General features: G+C 45.5%; 1 protein-coding gene across 2 annotated transcripts in view; it reads right to left on the reverse strand.

The window, feature by feature from the left end:
- The window catches only part of PHC2 (polyhomeotic homolog 2), a 111,246-nt gene extending 101,092 nt beyond the window's left edge, over positions 1–10,154 (reverse strand). The window contains exon 1 of one of the 2 annotated variants that reach the window (XM_021095847.1): positions 10,041–10,154. The gene's annotated coding sequence lies outside the window, so the exon portion shown is untranslated. Of the gene's footprint in view, positions 1–9,222; positions 9,348–10,040 lie in introns of those variants that run through there. The other variant, XM_021095848.1, reaches the window with a different exon arrangement.

A 19,571-nucleotide genomic window follows, 5' to 3' on the forward strand; every position in this document is an offset into this window, starting at 1 on the left:
TGATATTCCTTGTCTTATATTATTAGTTCCAACCATTTTGCATACTCATTTTGCCTCTGAGAAAGCAATTTCATTTTCACATGCATTAGTGTCGCCATCTTCCGCGAAGTAACCCCTCTTTGAAAATGTTCCAAAAGCCAGGTTCCTCTCTTGCACTTTAACTCTCATTTTCTCTGTCTCTTACTAAATAGAATGGGAAACATCAGAGTTAACTTAACTTTGGGGTTAAAATAATCTGAGCCCAAACTCAGTGTACAACTTTAGGGAAGTTATTAAAACTTTCTGCCTCTCAACAGTCTCCTTCAAGTGCCATCGACCCTATATCCAGGAGGTCACAGGAAACAGTAAAAGGTAAACTGACAGTTTTACTTCACATGCATGAGGTATGTCCTTCAAACATATTAACCTGTTTAATCCTACAATCCTTCCAGGCAGGTCCTACTATTATCCCCACTGTGCACAGGGAGATGGAGCACAGAGCGGGTGAGGGCTTGGTCAAGGCTGATGACTGGTAGAGGCAGGGCTGGAACCCAAGCAGCCTGGTGCTAATGAACCATGACCCTCCACTTCTTCTCTAGCCTGGTGAAAGGCACTGTGCATTGTACCAAACTCCAGTATATTCCAGTGTATAAAGGAGACACTGAATGGTAGGCCTCAGGGATGCGAGAGGGTTACACATTTCAATCCAAATGCATTTTACAGCCAAGATTTTACAACTCAAGCCACCCATCATATTTAGCTAAAGTAAGAAGGTACTCTCATGATTTGAGCCATTAAGGAGATGAATCTGTCCTTCACCGGTACGACACGTACAATTTGTAAGACACCGCCACTAGATGACATATACCTTGGGGCGTTTATAGATGAGAGTCAGGTTTTTTTTCAGGTGCTGCCGTACAACTGTTTCAGGTGCAGAAGATACAGCTGTTCGTGGAATTTTTCTACAGCATTTTATTTTTTAAAAAAAGCATGACATATTTCAGTACATATCACCCCCTACTCAAAAAATTAACTTAGACAAAATTTAAGGAACATCCACTAGGTATAGTATGATACCTCCAAATTGTTATCAATCTCTTATCATCGTATTCCCTGCTGGGCGATGGGAACACTAAAAAGTGCTGAATAAACATCCCTTGAATGCATGAAAACTATTTCACAGATGGATTTGGAGGAACTCTGCATTTCCAGATGTTTCTTCAGAAGGAACGGGTGCCTTATAATAGCCATCTTTCCCCTGGAGAAAATATTCAGACCAGAGGGAGAGCTTAACTCCTCAAGTCTCTGGAAAAGCCTAAAGCCACCTTTATCTGTACTTGTGGTTTCTATGTGGTTTTCTTCTCTCACCAGAAAGAGAATACAGTAGTATGATTGGGTTACAGTGGTTTCTAGGGCCTGTATAAATTCTGCTGAGGTTCTCTCTTCTATCAGGAAAAGTTTCCCTGGCAACCATATTTACATTAATTCCCTCCCCTCCCTTGATTAATTCCTTGGTATGAAAATTAATTTGCACTGAATTGCCCAAGCTCACAAGTTAATCAGTTTAACAGACCCATAAAATTTTATTTATTTATTTATTTATTTATTTATCTTTTTAGGGCCACACCCATGGCACATGGAGGTTCCCAGGCTAGGGGTCTAATCGGAGCCGTAGTCACCGGCCTACGCCAGAGCCACCACAACACAGGATCCAGGCTGCATCTGCAACCTACACCACAGCTCATGGCAATGCCGGATCTTTAACCCACTGAGTGAGGCCAGGGATTGAACCCGCAACCTCATGGATACTAGTGGGGTTCTTAACCTGCTGAGCCATAATGGGAACTCTGTCAGACTCATAAAATTTTAGAACTCGGTTTCTGGCCCAAACCTGCTTCTTTGGAAATCTGGATATAATTCTCCTCAGTTCAAATATTTTAAAACACATCAAATATGTGTGCTCGATATTTCTGGCTCTAGGTAGAGAAAAGAATACTCTCCTAAGGGCATCTGGCCAATATTACTAGTTAGGAAGACAAAGAGGGGAAGAGGTGCCTCAGTTCTGAGTAGAGCAAGATAAGCTGTGATAAATGAATGAAGGATCAAGACAAAATACCTGGACCCTGTGAAATGATGAACTCAGGCCTAAGATTCTGGTTGATCAGCGCTCAGGACCTGATTAAAGGAATGGGATATGAAGATCAAGAATGGAGTGTTATTAATTCATTCACCAAGTATTTATTAAGCAGCTAATAGTGCTTACTGCTGGCAAGACAGCAGTTGATAAGCCAGACCCAGATCTTGCTTTCATAAAGTTTATAGTCAGATATTAAATAGTGAATCAGGAGTTCCCATTGTGGCTCAGCGGTAACAAACTCGACAGGTGTTCAGATCTGGGCAAGTGGTATCTGATATCCATGAAGACATGGGTTCCATCCCTGGCCTCACACAGTGGGTTAAGGATCCGATGTTGCTGTGAGTTGCAGTGTAGGTTACAGATGTGGGTCGGATTTGGCATTGCTGTGGCTGTGGTGTAGGCCAGCAGCTATAGCTCCAATTTGACCCCTAGCCTGGGAATTTGCATATGCCACACCTGTGGCCCTAAAAAGCAAAAAAAAAAGGGAACCAGTATTGATTTTGTTATTGAACCAAGTGTCTTTGGGCTAGGGACTCATTATATGATTTCCTACAAGGGCCAGAATTGGCTTCAGGGTATGGATGGAGCAGAGACTTACAGACAGAAACAAGTTCAAGAAGTCCTCCCTGGAGAAGGTAAGCTGGCAAGTCAGGAAGTCTTTGACATATGCAATGGTTTCTTTATGTCTTCAACAACAATGATACATGAGCTTCTAGATAGGGAGATGAAGGGTATATTTTTCAGAGGGTGCAACCGCTAGGTACTTTGCCGTATACATATGCTTTCTAATGAATACAGTAAAAACCATATAAAGGTCCAAGCCATTCTTAAGTGTATTCAACAACCATTATTGAGCATCTACTACGTTCAAGGAATAGTTTTAGGAATTAAAGCTGCGGAAATGAAAAAGACAGAGTCTTGAGCAATTACAACAATGTGGTAAGTACTATAATGAGATGTTAAAGCACAAAGAGAGATCAGAGAGGAAGGATGCTCATTCACTGAAAGCAAGTGGAAGAACGCTTCTGAACTGATTCTTAAAAGACAGGGAAGTCCGTTGTTTTAAGCTGATAAATCCAGGGGTAATTTGTTACACAGCAATAGAGAACTACTACAGGGCCTTATGGAGACTCTACCAGCAGCACAAATAGGAGACCATGGAGAACACTGGTCACCGAGACTCCTTCATGACATATGCTGTAGGTCACACTCTAAATCTCTTCCTACTGTTAATCTCACATATTCTTAGGCTCACCTGATCCACGATGGAAGTAGAAAGTGAGATGGGATGGGATTGACGCTGGTGATGGAGGAAGCAACACAACCTCAGTCTTGCCTGATATCCTCTGCAGAGGAATCTAGGTTGGATGGTGTTCAGATCTGGGCAAGTGGTCAGCTAGTGTCAAGTGTCAGGGCTTGGTCAGGACCTGGTCAAATGATTACTCAGAGAGACCGGGAGTGGCAGGAGCCTGAGGATGAGCCAATGCTGTAACTAAGAGAGCAATAACCATGAAAACTAGAAAAACCGAAAGTGCTGTCAGTTCCAAGGAGTGATTGATTATGCAACCCCAAGTGAGGGACCATGTCAAAAGTTAAGTTTTTCTGGTTTTCATGATCCATACAGGTAGATGGAGGGACAGAGTGGACCACACAGGCAAGAAGGTCACACGATCACTCAGGACAAAAGTGGTGAGCAGGGCTACATGATTCAGACTTGCTGGGTGGTCCTTGGTGTGGGTGCCAGCCTGGCTAAAGAGGCATCAGATCAGGGCAAATTGTATTATAACTGTTCGACCCCAATTTCTGTTACAATAGGTTGAAAAATGATCTTCCTAGCAAATGAAAACATCTACAAAAGGCACGGAAACTAACCATTTTCTATTTATTTATTTATTTTTTTTTGGTGGTCTTTTTTGTCTTTTTGTTGTTGTTGTTGTTGCTATTTCTTGGGCCGCTCCCTCGGCATATGGAGGTTCCCAGGCTAGGGGTTGAATCGGAGCTGTAGCCACCGGCCTACACCAGAGCCACAGCAACGCTGGATCCGAGCCACATCTGAAACCTACACCACAGCTCACGGCAACGCCGGATCGTTAACCCACTGAGCAAGGGCAGGGACCGAACCCGCAACCTCATGGTTCCTAGTCGGATTCGTTAACCACTGCGCCACGACGGGAACTCCACCATTTTCTATTTAAATTGAGAGTAACAACAGGATCAGGATGGCATTTCTGTCCAATAATACTCTCATGATATGATGGATGAGTTTCCAGAAGCCATTCTAGGTAAATAATTCCTTGCCTCTATTCTCGATTCTCTTTATCCTGGCTATTTACTTGAACTTCAGGATATCCCCTTTTCGCCCTTTATACTAGGAGTCCAGAAAGAGAAGACAGGAAAATGTGATCGTGTACCATTACACAGCAAGGACTTTAGGCTGGCAGCGAAAAAGAAGTGTACAGCGCTGAACACTTTCCTGGCTTCAGGAGGGAGTATTGATACCTTGGGTAGAACTGATTCCATAATTTGTGGGGCCCAGGGCAAAACAAAAATGCAGATCCCCTTGTTTAAAATTCTGAACAATTTCAAGACGGCAACAAGAGAGCATTGAACCAGGTGTGGGGCCCTTATAAATGCAGGGCCCCAGAAAACTGCACAAGCCACACACCCGGGAAGCTGGCCCCACCTTCAGGGACAGTACAGTTTGGTCCTTTCGTACAGCTTTAGAGTCGGAGCTGGGTCCAAATCCCATCTTTCCCCTCATTAATTATGTGATCAGAAGCAATTTATTTAGCTTTTCCATGCTTCCAAGAGGTTGTATGGTTGTAATCCAGCCTTGTGAAGATTAAATGGAATAATGAATCACATTTCTACAATGCTTAGCCCAGAATAGGCACTCAACAAGTGGTGGCTACACTCTTACTGTTCAATGAAATGTACAGGTAATTCTCAAAGGAGTGGGTTTAAGAAATGAACTGCTGAATTGCTATTAAGGATATGAAAGAAGAAAATGGTATCTTAGGACAACTAAAATAATGATGCAGATAGGGAAGGGCAAATCTTTTGCTTGACTCTTCTGCCTTCTCAGACCTCTTTCCTATTTCTCTTCTTCCTTTTACTTCCAATGCCTTTACTGTGGATAAGAAATGGAGACAGATCTACCTGCTGTCTCCATTTCTTACCCACATTTCATGCCCCAACTGTCTTTAATCTGGCATTTAATACCCCTATGGTCATTCCTCATGGAACTGAAGTATCATTTTCGGAAAGAACCCCCTGTGTACTAAGTATAATGGAACATTTCCCACTTTTTCTGTAAAATTGCATGCTGCTGACCAGTTCCTCCAGCTTGAAACCCTCTCTTTGCTTGACTTCTGTGGTGCTACACCCTCATGGCTAACAGCCTGTCTAATCCGCCTTGCATCTATCAGGTACACAAATAAATGGTCGTAGAGAGAATGCATTTGTTGGGTGAATAAATTAGAAGGGCTTTTTTTTTTTTTTACTTCTCTGATAGTCCTTATTTTTCACCATACTGACCTCCTTTCCTCTTCCCCCCTCCCTGAATGTGGGCAATCTCCATGCTTCAGCCTTGGTCCTCTATCCCTCTATTTCCATGCTGCTAAGAACTAAGTGGGAACTAAGCTAATCACATGGCTTCACTTATCACCCACATATAAGACTCCTCTCTCTGGCCCTCCCAGCCCCCTCCCCCCACATATTTAGGGGATGCATCCACTTATAAATTCCAATATCACAAGAGGGAGTTCCTGTCATGGCACAGTGGAAACGAATCCAACTAGGAACCATGAGGTTGTGGGTTCAGTCCCTGGCCTTGCTCAGTGGGTTAAGGATCCAGTGCTGCTGTGAGCTGTGGTGTAGGTTGCAGACGCAGCTCAGATCTGGCGCTGCTGTGGCTGTAGCCGTGGCCAGCGGCTACAGCTCTGATTAGACCCCCTAGCCTGGGAACATCTATATGCCGCAGGCGTGGCCCTAAAGAGACAAAAAACAAACAAACAAACAAAAAACAAAAAAAAAAAACAAAAAAAATTAATATCACCACAAGATATATAGCACTTAGATTTTTCTCTTCTCCCCTGAATTGGCTTTTCTTTCTATCTGTCCTGTCTCTGTTGATCTTGGCACCCAAGTTCAAGGCTACAGTTGATTCCTCCTTATTTCTTGTCCTCCGTATCTATCAGCCCTAGAGCCCTGTTGATGTTTCTTTTATAATACTTATTTTCACTGCCATCACCCTAATTTAATTCCTTATCCCCTCATACCTAAACTATTCAATAACCTGCTAACTGGTTGTATGGTTCTCTATCCCTACTAAAGTTTATGCTCCACATTGTTGTTGAAAATCTTCTTAAAATACTACTTTTTATAACCCCCACACATCCCTAACCAAACATCTTCAGACTTTCCATCATACAGAATAAAGTCATTCCTTAGTTCAGCATTTAATACCTGTTAAAATCCGGCTTCAACAAACGCCTCCAATCTTACTTCTCTAGTTTAACTTTCCGATCTTGCCAGACTGGTCAAGCTCATCAACTGATCCCGGAAAACTTTCTTCCGTGTTCTCGTCCTGTGGTGTTTTGTTGTTGTGGTTGTGGTTGTGGTGGTTGTTTTGGCGGAGCCCCATGATATGTGGAAATTCCAGACCAGGGATTGAACCAGCGTCACAGCAGCAACCCGAGCTGCTGAGGTGACAACACCAGATCCTTAACCTGCTGTGCCACGAGGGAACTCCCACAGTCCTGTGTTTTCTGAACATTATTATTCCTGTCTAGAAAGCCCTTCCACTTTCCTTTATATAACAAAATTCGCCATATCTCTGAAAAAAAAAGCCTTCCTAGACAATCATAGCCCATGGTGATCTTTCTCTTTCTTCAACTCCTGTAATACCACATGTTTAGCATTTTGAAAATTTAGTGAAGTACTGCTTTATGTTTAATCTTCACAAGCGTATGAAGAGGTGGCATTATTACAGATGAAGAAACAAAGTCAAATAACACACCCAAGTCAGGCGGCAAGTCATGGATAGAACTGGGATAAGAATCCTTGCTTAGCTGAGAATAATCCCCAGACTACGCCACCTCTCTCATTTTCCTGTCTCCAAAGCACAAACACAGCGCAGTATTTACACACAAGCAGGTGCTCAGTAAACATGCTGATTGAGAAGACTGCTTAAATAGCACCCATGATTCTCCAGCACTCACAGAATTGTCAATCTCAGCAGAGTACATCAGGCATATCCCCCCAGCGTCACCTTCTTTACCCGGATTGATCTGTAAGAGAGCTCAAGACTGAGGATTTGCCAAAAATTCACCACAATCCATTCTAAAAATAAGTTTTGGTTTGAGCAAAGCTAAACGCCTTTATCTGAGTCAGACAATAGATGAGTTTGGGGGGGTGAGGTCTCCTTTACCACCTCTGGGCCCATCTTTGCTCAGTTTCTGAATGATCAGGAGGTGAAAACAGGCTGGCTAGTTAATGGCTTACGAAATAAAATGGACTATTTATAGTTCTAGAGGTGGATGCTAAGGCAGCAGAACAGGATTTTCTCTCTGCTCTGGTAGCTGAGACCTCAGTAAGAGAAGCCTAGCAAAAGTGAGTCATGAGTGGAAACTGGATCAAAATAGGCCAGCAGTAAAGAGGGCGAAAGAACAGAAAGGAGGTATTGGAAATATTCTATTGAGAAGACAGTGCTGTCCTTTTCTGCACAGCCCTGCTCTACACAATGGGCTCCCCCATCTCTCCATGAGTCATGATCTCAGTCTTGAACTGCTTGTCCTGACCCACATACCAGCCCAGATCCTTCCAGCTTCTGATCTGATTACTCGTTTCCCAAGGTCTCACAGATCTGATATTGCAGACTTGACATTTGGCAAGGCTTCCCTCACTGTATGGTTTAGGCTTGCCCCCCTGGGATGATGCCTCTAGTGCACACCTATGCCCGGTTTTCCAGCTCTCTATCTTGGAGCTACCGTAAACCACCCCTTTCCCATCTCCATATGGTTGGACTGTTCTTGGAAAGATGTGAGTGACACAGACCAGAAGTGAATCTCAAATAAATAAATAAATAAATAAAAACAAAAAAACAAGGAGAAAATGTGGGAGAACAAGATAGAAACTATCCCTGGAAAATGTGGTGGGAATTGATATTCTAGGTTACTGTATTGAGAAAGGAAAAAGGCCACGGCTGCAACATAAAGCCATGGCCTTGAGATACCAAACTGTTTTAAGTGTCTATATTCAGTGTCCTCTGCTTTGGCTGCCCTTCCTGTTCTTCCTGATCTTCTCTACAAGGCAAACTCCTATTCACCCTTGAAGACCTTACTTACACGTGTTTTTCTCTGGAAAGCCTTCCCTGATCCTCTCAAACAGCTAATTGTTCCCTCCTCTGTGCTTCCACAGCTCTTTATAGACACATCTATTATGCTGTTATCACTTTTACTGGCAACTTTATTTCCATCTCTCCCACTACTTCTTTGAGGACAAGGACTAATTATCTTATTCATCTTTGCATCTCCAGGACCTAGCGGAGTGCCTGGCATAGAGCAAGTGTTTGTGGTTGTGTAATAAAAGACATCAAGAGCAACATGAAAGGGCAATTTGCACTTCACTTGCACAAATCAAATTGGTTTCTGGTACTTTTCATGTGTACCCACGTTTTTCCTTGCTTTAGAAGAAAAGACTTTAGACCCATAAAAGAAATTCTATTGATATCACTGGCACATTAGCCAATTTTTTTTTTACTTAATGAATTTTATTACATTAGCCAATTTTTCATCTGCCCTGGTAATAGAAACACCCCCAACCCCAACCCCCAACCCCCACTCCACATACACACACACTTCCTCCAAGAAGCTCCCAGGGCAAGCTTAATATTAGTGGCACATGGCCCATCCTACCATTTCTATTGTAGTGAAAGCTAAATTACACTGTAAGCCTAAAGCTGCCACCAATCTTAGTGAACTGGTGGTGGTGGGGGGTGGCGGTGGATAATTAAAAGAACACACTTCTGTAGCAGGCCTAGGAGGAGGGTGAGGGAGTAAAATGAATTTAAACCTGGCCTTATAAGAAATCTGTTAGAAACTCACGGAGAACAGCCGCTTCCTCTGGACATGACAGACCTGATCCAGGTGTCCAGCTGTGACATTTTCCCATGAATGTCAAGTCATCACCCAGCACAGAAAATAAGGGGCCAGTGCCTTTCTTGGGCATCTCTCCTTCCCCATACTGGCAAATCTTGGAGTCTGCTTTTCCTTTAGGGGATTGTCCGCTCTTCCCAGCGCCGACAATCCCCGCGTCCCTTGGCTGATGTCTCCCAAGCACCACTCTTGCCTTCGTCCCACTGGGGCCCCAGCTTGACTTCGGGTCAAAAGTGCCGGGGTCTGGGCTGTCAGGCCGCGGCTGGAAAGGGGGCGCCGAGGTCAGGCCCGACCCTGGGGTCTCCTCGCACCCTGCGGGATGCGCGGAGGAGACGCAGGCCGCGCAAGGCCACGGGCTGCAGAGGCCCAGGCCTCTGGGCGGGAGGGGCTCGGCCCCCCCCGAGAAACCGTGTGAGTGCCGGTACTCCAGCCGGTTCCCCGTAGCCTCCCGCGAGCCCCGGCCCCGAAGCTGCCCCGCAGCCCTCCCTGAGACTGGGTCCCGGCCCCTGGGCGTGCTGCGGCGGGTCGATCTGCCGGCTCGGGCTGCTCGGCCCTCGCGCGGGCCCCACGCCGCGGATCCCGGGTCAGGCCGCCGTCCGCCTGCCTGCCGGAGCCCACGGCAGTGCCCCGCCCCGCCCCGTGCGGCCCGGCCCAGCGGTGACAGCTGGGTGCCCAAAGGGTTAAGCCGGCAGCGCAGCGGCCCGAGTGCCCCGCGCGTTGCCAGTCCGCCGTGAGCCGGCCCCAGCGCGCACGCGCCCGCCCGTTACCTGCGGTCGCGTTCGCGCTCCTCCTCCACCTGGCCGCTCTCTCCCGGGGGCCGCCCCTCAGCCCGCCCCCTCGGCTCGGCGCCGCGCACCCTGCTGGCTACTCGGCCAAGGCCCGGGGAGGAGGAGCGTGGGGCGATTACCATATATTAGCATACCAACGTGCATCACGTGGCTTCTCCAGCCAATGGTCACTCTAGAAAGGCGGGGATTGGGCTGAACACGCCCGGGTGCTGCCCTGAACCGGTGGCCATGGCAACGGGTGAGGGGGGTGGGGAAGCACAGAGCATCGCTCCTACCTGAGATACGTGTGGAGGCATCTGCATATTTCCTACCTCGCGGAAGGAGATAGACTGAATTTGGTTCCCCTCAGAGGAACTGAGATTCAGCAAACATTTATACGTTTGCCACATGTTTAACACTTTTCTACAGAATAGGATTCTCGAGATGACCCTGTGATGTTTAACCCCACTTGATAGAAGGGAAAGAGGAGGCTCAGAGAAGGTAGGCCACTCACCCTAGGTCACACACCCACACTAAATGACAAAAGTGGAGATCTGAGCCCATTTCTGACTTGGGGCTCGGGTCGCTCCTGAGTTAGTTCCTCCACCAGGGGTCCCCTAGCACCTCCTCACAATTCCAGGTACACCAAGCCGCTGAGAAAATCCTCATAGACACTCTGTACGTGCTTTAGTGTTTCCTCACGACGACCTTTGAAGTTAGTAGGCAGAACAATTATGCTTATATTGCAGATGAGGCGAAATGAGGCTCAGAGAGGTGATGGTGCCCTGCCTTTTGTTAAACAGCTATTAAGAGCTTAGTGCTTAACTACTGTGATTTACACTCAAGCTTGCTACGTTGTAAATTTTTAAATTCAATCTTCTCAACGTGGTGGTATTGCTATGACTGTTTTACACAGTAAGAAACTGAAGTTTCGGAGTTCCCGTCGTGGCGCAGTGGTTAACGAATCCGACTAGGAACCATGAGGTTGCGGGTTCGGTCCCTGCCCTTGCTCAGTGGGTTAACGATCCGGCGTTGCCGTGAGCTGTGGTGTAGGTTGCAGACGCGGCTCGGATCCCGCGTTGCTGTGGCTCTGGCGTAGGCCGGTGGCTACAGCTCTGATTCAACCCCTAGCCTGGGAACCTCCATATGCCGAGGGAGCGGCCCAAGAAATAGCAATAGCAACAACAACAACAACAACAACAAAAAGACAAAAAGACAAAAAAAAAAAAAAAAAAAAAGAAACTGAAGTTTGGGGAATTTAAGAAGATTTCCCAAGGTTACACAGCTAAGAAGTAGAAGATGGGGGTTCAAATCCGGGCTTATGTGGCTCCCAAGCTAGTCTCATGGAGTCTCACTGTAACAGGTTAATTTAATTTAGACTTGGACTTCAGAACCCCTTCTCTAAGAGGTCTTTCTCTCCTGTCTTAAGATGTGACCATGTTCTCTCTTAATCCAGCAAAATATCACACTCATGACAAGTGATATGTGTCAAGGCCACAGAGGCTAAATTTTGAAAGAAAATAGAGTCACCCCTGCAGGTGGGTTAAGGACACTATAATTCTTGGCTCTTCATATTTACCCCTAGAGATCTGATAGCCTAAAGGCAGAATAGTTTAAAAGTCTATGCATCAGCATATAGACTTTCCTTCTCCTTCCTTTAGTTTAGCTCAGTGGTTTTATAATTATTGGACAAAATAATGCCTCAAATCAAATATATTCAACTTTATAGGCATTTTAAGGGATTATCAAATGTCATTTTGAATATCTGTACATTTCACTTTACTGGGCTGACTTTAAATACAGTTTCCTCCTAAGCCGTGATGTTTGCTGTTCAAGGGCCCAAACGTGGAGGCAAACCCACCTGGGTTAAAATTCTGACTTGGCTACTCACTGTGTGATCTTGGGCAAGTTACTTAACCTCTCTGTGTCTCAATGCCCTCATGTGTAAAATAGGATAGGAATGGTATGAGAATTGAATTAATGTATAAAAAGGATCTAGCACAAGCCCTGGCTGAGAGATAAAACCTCCATAATCACTAGCTGTTATTGACATAAGAGCTTTCATAGGAACAGATGACAGACATGTACAGAATCTCTTAAGGTTTCCTAGCCAGCTTTGGAATTCTGGAGCTGTCTCTCATCCCTTGTGGCATATTAAACAGCCTGTTGTGCCGGTGAAAGCTTGTTATCTCTCCAAATGACATTCTCTTCTTAGGATCATAAATAATTCTGGGACTCAAAGGAGCTCGTTTCTCCTGCACATCTCCTAGCACCAAATTACCGGAGTGGCTCCTCGCAGAAGGGGATCTTGACAAACAGCGGAGCCATAAGTCAGGCTTCTTGAAACACTTTTATGAGTGCCTTAATGAGGGAGATGAGCTGTCATCAGGAACTGTCCCATCCTTCCTGGGCACAGGAAATGAGCTCTTTGTGCTCAAAGGGTTTCCAAAGCCTGGGCGCAAAGAGTTTTCAGGAAGTGGGCCAGGGATGAGAAGCTGTTGACTCAGAGATTCTCAGGGCTAAACAGCCCCCATCCTGCCATTCACCTTATAGGGTCAAATTACTCATGGTCTTATTGCAGCAATAGCACCAAAGGGTGGCTTATGGTGGTGGGTGTTAATCCTCTCCCCTTCCCCCATGTACACACTTCAACAGCCAACTTCCCCCCCCCTCCCCCGCAAAAGATAGGACAGGATAGAACAATGATTAAGAGTGTTGTCTCTGGAGCTGAAGAAGCAAGTGCAAATCTTGCTTTCACTATTCACTATCTGTGTGACCTTGGGAAACAAGCTTAACCTCTCTGTGTCTGTTTCCACATCTGCAAAATGGGAATAATACCATGCTCACCTTATAGGCTCTTATGAAGATAAATGAGTTGCTAACATAAAGTGTTTAGAACACCCAAGAATAAGCCCTAGAGATACAGCTGCTAATTAAACAGAATCAACATAGAAATCCAATAAAACCTGCATACTTTCTACAGAGAGAACCACAGTCTTAAGCTAAGTGCTCTGGGCACTCTCCCAACTCAGTGCTGCCCCTCATCCCCCTGAGTTGCAGTAGGAAGTATATGGGCTTGCGAGCTCTAGCTTGAACTCAGACACTGCCACATTCCCTCTTCCATGAACTTGGCCAAGTTACTTTTCATCCCCGAACCAGAGTTATACCATTTGTAAAATGAGATTAACTGCCTCCCGGAGTTGTTCTGAGCATTCAATCAGATAGTATCCGGTAAGAGGGAATGAGGACCTGAAATGGACAGAGGTCCTGCTTGATCATCATCACTTTGCTCTTTTACTGAGCTGTTTCTGGTGAACATCTTTGCACTCCAACAATGAAAAGGACAAACATTTATTGAGCACTTACTCTGGCCTTGTACTATATACATCATCTTACTTCATTCATACTTACAGTAAGATGAAGATTCCGGGGAGGTGGGGGGCCGGGGATCAAGTAACTCTTCCAAGATCTCAGTGGCAGTCAGTGTCGGAACTGGGAGTCAAGCCGGGACTGTCTGATTCCCGAGTCCATGCTGCTCACCTGCCACAGGCTACCCACTCCAGCTTGGTTCAGAGAACTCAGGGAATATGTGGCGTATTTCTTCAGCCTTCCTGCCCCCATGCACACACACATACTCTCCCCTGGTGCCCAGCACAACCCCGCAAAGTAAGTGCTTCACATGTAGTTACTGAACGAGTAAAAGTAAATGACTGTGACATCCTCTGATAGTGATGAAAGCCCCTTTTTTTCTTGGTCTGTCCGAAGTGGGGAAGAAAAGCAGCGGGCAACCCTCCTCTCCATCCCCTAGCATCCTCTTCCTGCTACATAATCATGTGGAAGTTCTTCCTCCTTCCTCCTTGGGGGAGTCAGGCTACTTTCTTCTTCTTCTTCTTCTTCTCCTTCTCCTTCTCCTTCTCCTTCTTCTTCTTCTTCCTCTTCTTCCTCTTCTTCCTCTTCTTCCTCTTCCTCTTCCTCTTCTCTTCTTCTTCTCTTCTTCTTTTTTTCAAAGAGGCACAATGATGACTCTTCTTTGTGAACATCTGGAGAGACGTCAGGGCTCTGGTGCTTTTTAGGGCTCTGTTAACATCCATCAGTGGGGTTATTTCCAAATAATGGCTTTGCATAGTTATGTGAGTTTCCTAGGGCTGCTCTAACAAAATACCACCAACCAGGCTTAAAACATCATGAATGTGCTCAATGAGGCCAGACGTCCAAAATCAAGGTGTCTTCAGGTTTGGTGGTTCCTTCCTGTGGGCTCAGAGGGAGAATCTATTGAGTGCCTCTCTCCTAGCTTCTGGTGGTTGGCAGCAATCCTTGGCTTGTGAGTGCATCACTCCTATCTCTGCCTCCATCCTCACACAGCATTCTCCCTGTGTGTCTGTGTCCACATTTCCCTCTTCTTCTAAGGACACCAGTCCTATTGGAGTAGGGCCCACTCTAATCTGGTATGTCCTTATTTTAACTTGATTATATCTACAAAGACCCTAGGTGGTTTTTTGTTTTTGTTTTTGTGTGCATTTTAGGGCTGCACCTGAGGCATATGGAAGTTCCCAGGCTAGGGTTCGAATCATAGCTACAGCTGCCAGCCTATGCCACAGCCACAGCAACATGGGATCTGAGCTGGGTCTGTGACCTACACCATAGCTCATGGCAACAGTGGATCCTTAACCCATGGAGCGAGGTCAGGGATCGAACCCATGTCCTCATGGGTACTAGTTGGGTTAGTTACTGCTGAACCACAATGTTGTGTTTCTGAGGATCATTACCAGCTTGTCCAGGCTTCCACAGACTGGTCCAGTTTTGAGAGACTTTGGAACCTCAGACAGATCTAGAAGCATCGCATCTCTGAAAGTGCAATCCTGCAGCCTTTCTTTTCCTTGGTCCCATTCATTGGTTAATCTTGGAAGCATCATCTTCTCTGAATCCAACAGCAGAATTCATCATAAGGAACTCCTTGGGGGCAGAACAAGATGTCTTGTTCATCTTTTTTGTCCCCAGTGCTAACACAGAAAGCATCATGGAATTGGCTTTCAATAACCATTTGTTTAAAGCATGAAAGAACGTTGCTCCAGTTAGTACCAAGGGCTATTTATTTCTCAGTGTTTCTACATCCCATGCTCAGTGACAGTGGCAGAGTTGGTCTAAGATACCTGAATTCCACCCTGAAAGTCACGGTTTTTTGGACACAAATATTCCATTAGTTACTATATTATTAGAAGAGATGGTATCTTGCTCCCATTATTGGTGGCTGATATGAATATTGTCCTGCCATCGAGCTGTCATCATGTGAGCAGCCTGGAGCAGTGAGGCTGAAAACTGGGGCAGGCTGGGGTCAGAGACGGGGTCAACCCAGCAGGAGTTGTCAGATCAGAGCAGGGGTGAGAAGGAGGTCAGATGGGAGATCAAAGTCCAGGAACTAGGCAGGTACACAGTCAATCCCAGCTCTCTGGAGGACAGCAGCCTGTGGCTGGACCCCCTTTGGACAATGTCTCAGAGGCAGATCTCCTGAGCTGGCCTTCTGCTCGCAGGTCCCTGGAGGTTTCTTTGCAATTGATCTGGGTGTGGGTTCTCTCCTCACTAAAGGGATACAATCAGTCAACATTATTCTGCAAGCCTCCTGTTCACGTGATCAGATAAACGTTAAAAGCCTGGAAGCAGCCTTATTTGTTTCAGTCACATGGCCCCAGGCATACTGCTAATTTTCAGATTTACAGTTTTAGGTCTAACTCTGGCTGTGCATCGGAATCAGCTGTGAAACCTGTTCAAATACAGATCCCCAGGTCCTACCCTTAGCTATTCTGATTCTCTAAGTCAGCGTGGGCTGCTGACACCCTGAGAGGCTGTGCGGTGCAGTGGTTGAGTATGGAGGCACTGGAGCCCGGCTGCTTAGATTGGCAATGATTCTGCCACTGGCCCAGGAAACACGCATGAACTTCTTCACCTTTCTGAGCTTCAGTATCTTATCTATAAAAGAGAATAGAATAAAAGAGAATAATACTATTCCACTACTGGGTGTGAAGATTAATGCTTTAATACACACAAAGTCTTAGAATACTAAGTGCTAAATACATGTTATTTATAATTGTTATCTTTCTTTGTACCAAGCTCTACCAGTAATTTAGAAGCACAATTCCTCCCTCCCTCCCTTCCTTCTGTAAATAATTACCAAGGACACCTACTTGCCAGGACTCATGCTAGACACACAATCTCTCCCAGTTTACAGTCTGGCAAGGAAGGTACGATTGGGAAGCACTGTTCTTTTTTTTTTTTTTTTTTTTTTTGTCAGTAGTTCAAATCTTTTTCTTTTTCTTTTACAGTTGTTCAACAATCATCACAACCAAATTATATAGCATTTCCATCCCAAACCCTCAGTGCATCCCCCTACCCCTCAACCTGTCTCATTTGGAAAACTAAGTTTTTCAAACTCTGTGAGTTAGTATCTGTTCTGCAAAGAAGTTCATTGTGTCCTTTTTTAAAGATTCCACATGTAAGTGATAGCATTTGATGTTGGTGTCTCATTGTCTGACTGACTTCACTTAGCATGATAATTTCTAGGTCCATCCATGTTGCTAAAAACTCCATTATTTCTTTCCTTTTAATGGCTGAGTAATATTCCATTATGTATATGTACCCACATCTTCTTTATCCACTCCTTTGTTAATTGGACATTTAGGTTGTTTCCATGTCTTGGCTATTGTATATAGTGCTGCAATGAACATTGGAGTACATGTGTCTTTTCAGATCATGGTTTTCTCTGAATAGGTGCCCAGGAGTGGGATTGCTGAATCAAATGATAATTCTATTTTCAGTTTTCTGAGGAATCAACATAGTGTTTCTCCACAGTGGTTGCACCAATTTACATTCCCACCAACAATGTAATAGGGTTCCTTTTCTCCACACCCTCTCCAGCACTTACTGTTTACAGACTTTTTGATGACGGCCATTCCGGCCAGTGTAAGGTGGTACCTCATAGTGGTTTTGATTTGCATCTCTCTAATAATTACTGACGTTGAACATCTTTTCATGTGTTTTTTGGCCATCTGTATGTCTTCTTTGGAGAATTGTCTATTTAGGTCTTCTGCCCATTTTTTGATGGGGTTGTTCTTTTTTTGGTATTGAGCTGCAGAAGGTGTTTATAAATTTTGGAGATTAATCCTTTGTCGGTTGCTTCATTTGCAAATATTTTCTCCCATTCTGTGGGTTGTCTTTTCTGTTTGTTTAGGGTTTCCTTTGCCGTGCAGAAACTTTTAAGTTTAATTAACATTTGTTTATTTTTGTTTTTATTGTCATTATTCTAGGAGATGTTGCTGTCGTTTATGTTGGAGAGTGTTTGGCCTGTGTTTTCCTCTAAGAGTTTTATAGTATCTGGTCTTATATCTAGGTCTTTATTCCATTTTGAGTTTATTTTAGTATATGGTGTTAGGAAGTGTTCTAATTTCTTTCTTTTACATGTGGCTGTCGGGTTTTCCCAGCACTGCTTGTTGAAGGGGCTGTCTTTTCTCCATTGTATATTCTTGCCTCCTTTGTCACAGATTAGTTGACTGTAGGTGCGTGGGTTTAATTCTGGGCTTTCTATCCTGTTCCACTGATCTATATATCTGTCTTTGTAGGGAAGTACTGTTTTATTCCCTGACTTCAGCTCCCTGAACCCTTATTGGAGTCCTAGGTTCTGGGTTTTACCTCTGGTGCTCCATCTGCCCCTCAGCCCCATCCCCTGGGCACAATGACCTTCATCTCATAACCCTAAAATGGGGCAAAAATGGAAGGAACATAGTAGGAGTCATTTGAACCTGATGTGCCGTTTTCTAGCCGAGTGACACTGGATAAGTCCTATGTACATGGTACTATCTGTCTGCTACCGACCCAGCATCCCTGTTCTAGGAATGGCCTTGCCTCTTCCGCCTCCACAGGGCAGGGAGAACCGCCAAGCACTCCTGTGGTTCTGCCCCTCACCCAGACCACAGATGATTGGTCAGAGCAAGCACCTGACCCCAGCTGAGCCAATCACATCTCATCTCCAGCGCCTAGGAATGGTGCTGAAGCCATGCTGACTTGCCTGACTTTGGCTGATCTTTTGAACGAAGGTGATAAAAACGCCGGAGTTGTTGGCTGTGAACATTTTCCACCGTGCGTACCAGGGAAGAGGGCCAGTCAGCCGGTCGTGAGAAAGAAGAGCAAGGCCATGCTTGGATTTCTTCAGGTCCTGAAGTTCTTGATAGCCTCCCCCACCGTAGTCCCCAGCTTTGGATTCCAGGACACACCCTCTATCCTTACAATAAATTCTTCTTTGCGTTGAGATAAGGTATAGGGCATCACTTGTTTTCACCGGGGAGGCTGGCTCTACCCTCAGCAGCTAGTTCTCCCATGCCCGAGTAGTCCATTTCCCAAGGGCTGCTCAAGAGCAAAGCAAATTCAAGGGTCCTGGTCTGGAGCCTTGAGACCAAAGACCCCTGGCCGCACCCTGGAGCCTCTGTCCCTTCTTTGAATGAGTTTTTGGGTCAGAGAACTTTAGGAATGCACGGAAGAGGAAAGGGCTTAGGATCTTGAACACTAGTCGGGGCCTGGCCAGGCCTTTGATGGACGGACCCCTCTTTCTAACTTTCCTAGAAGGGACTCCTAGAGAGCCACACTCTCTCGTGCCACCTGGTCCTGTTCTGTTCTTTCATATTCACAATCCCTCAGACTCTGGCACCCTTTCCAAATAGAGCTGGATTCCCCCCACACCTGGCACTGGTTATTAGGACTTGTCTGCCTCTCTTGGGGCTGGGAGTTGGGGTGGGAATAGGAAAGTGAAGGCAGCCACTTCTGTCCTAGGACTTCCTCAGCTTCAGGAGTTTTCTTTGCCTCAGGCCTGCCTTTCCTCCCATGTCCCAGAGCTGATTGATGTTACTTGGCTCAGCACCCCTTTTGGTCAGCTGGGTATCAGGTTTTTTTTTTGTTTGTTTGTTTGTTTTTTTTGTTTTGTCTTTTTCCCTTTTCTAGGGCTGCTCCCACGGCATATGGAGGTTCCCAGGCTAGGGGTCTAATAGGAGCTGTAGCCGCCGGCCTACGCCAGAGCCACAGCATCGCGTGATCCTAGCCATAAGTCAGGCTTCTTGAAACACTTTTATGAGTGCCTTAATGAGGGAGATGAGCTGTCATCAGGAACTGTCCCATCCTTCCTGGGCACAGGAAATGAGCTCTTTGTGCTCAAAGGGTTTCCAAAGCCTGGGCGCAAAGAGTTTTCAGGAAGTGGGCCAGGGATGAGAAGCTGTTGACTCAGAGATTCTCAGGGCTAAACAGCCCCCATCCTGCCATTCACCTTATAGGGTCAAATTACTCATGGTCTTATTGCAGCAATAGCACCAAAGGGTGGCTTATGGTGGTGGGTGTTAATCCTCTCCCCTTCCCCCATGTACACACTTCAACAGCCAACTTCCCCCCCCTCCCCCGCAAAAGATAGGACAGGATAGAACAATGATTAAGAGTGTTGTCTCTGGAGCTGAAGAAGCAAGTGCAAATCTTGCTTTCACTATTCACTATCTGTGTGAC

The sequence above is a fragment of the Sus scrofa genome, chromosome 6 (genome assembly GCF_000003025.6).
Source record: "Sus scrofa isolate TJ Tabasco breed Duroc chromosome 6, Sscrofa11.1, whole genome shotgun sequence".
NCBI classification, from domain to species: Eukaryota; Metazoa; Chordata; class Mammalia; order Artiodactyla; family Suidae; genus Sus; species Sus scrofa.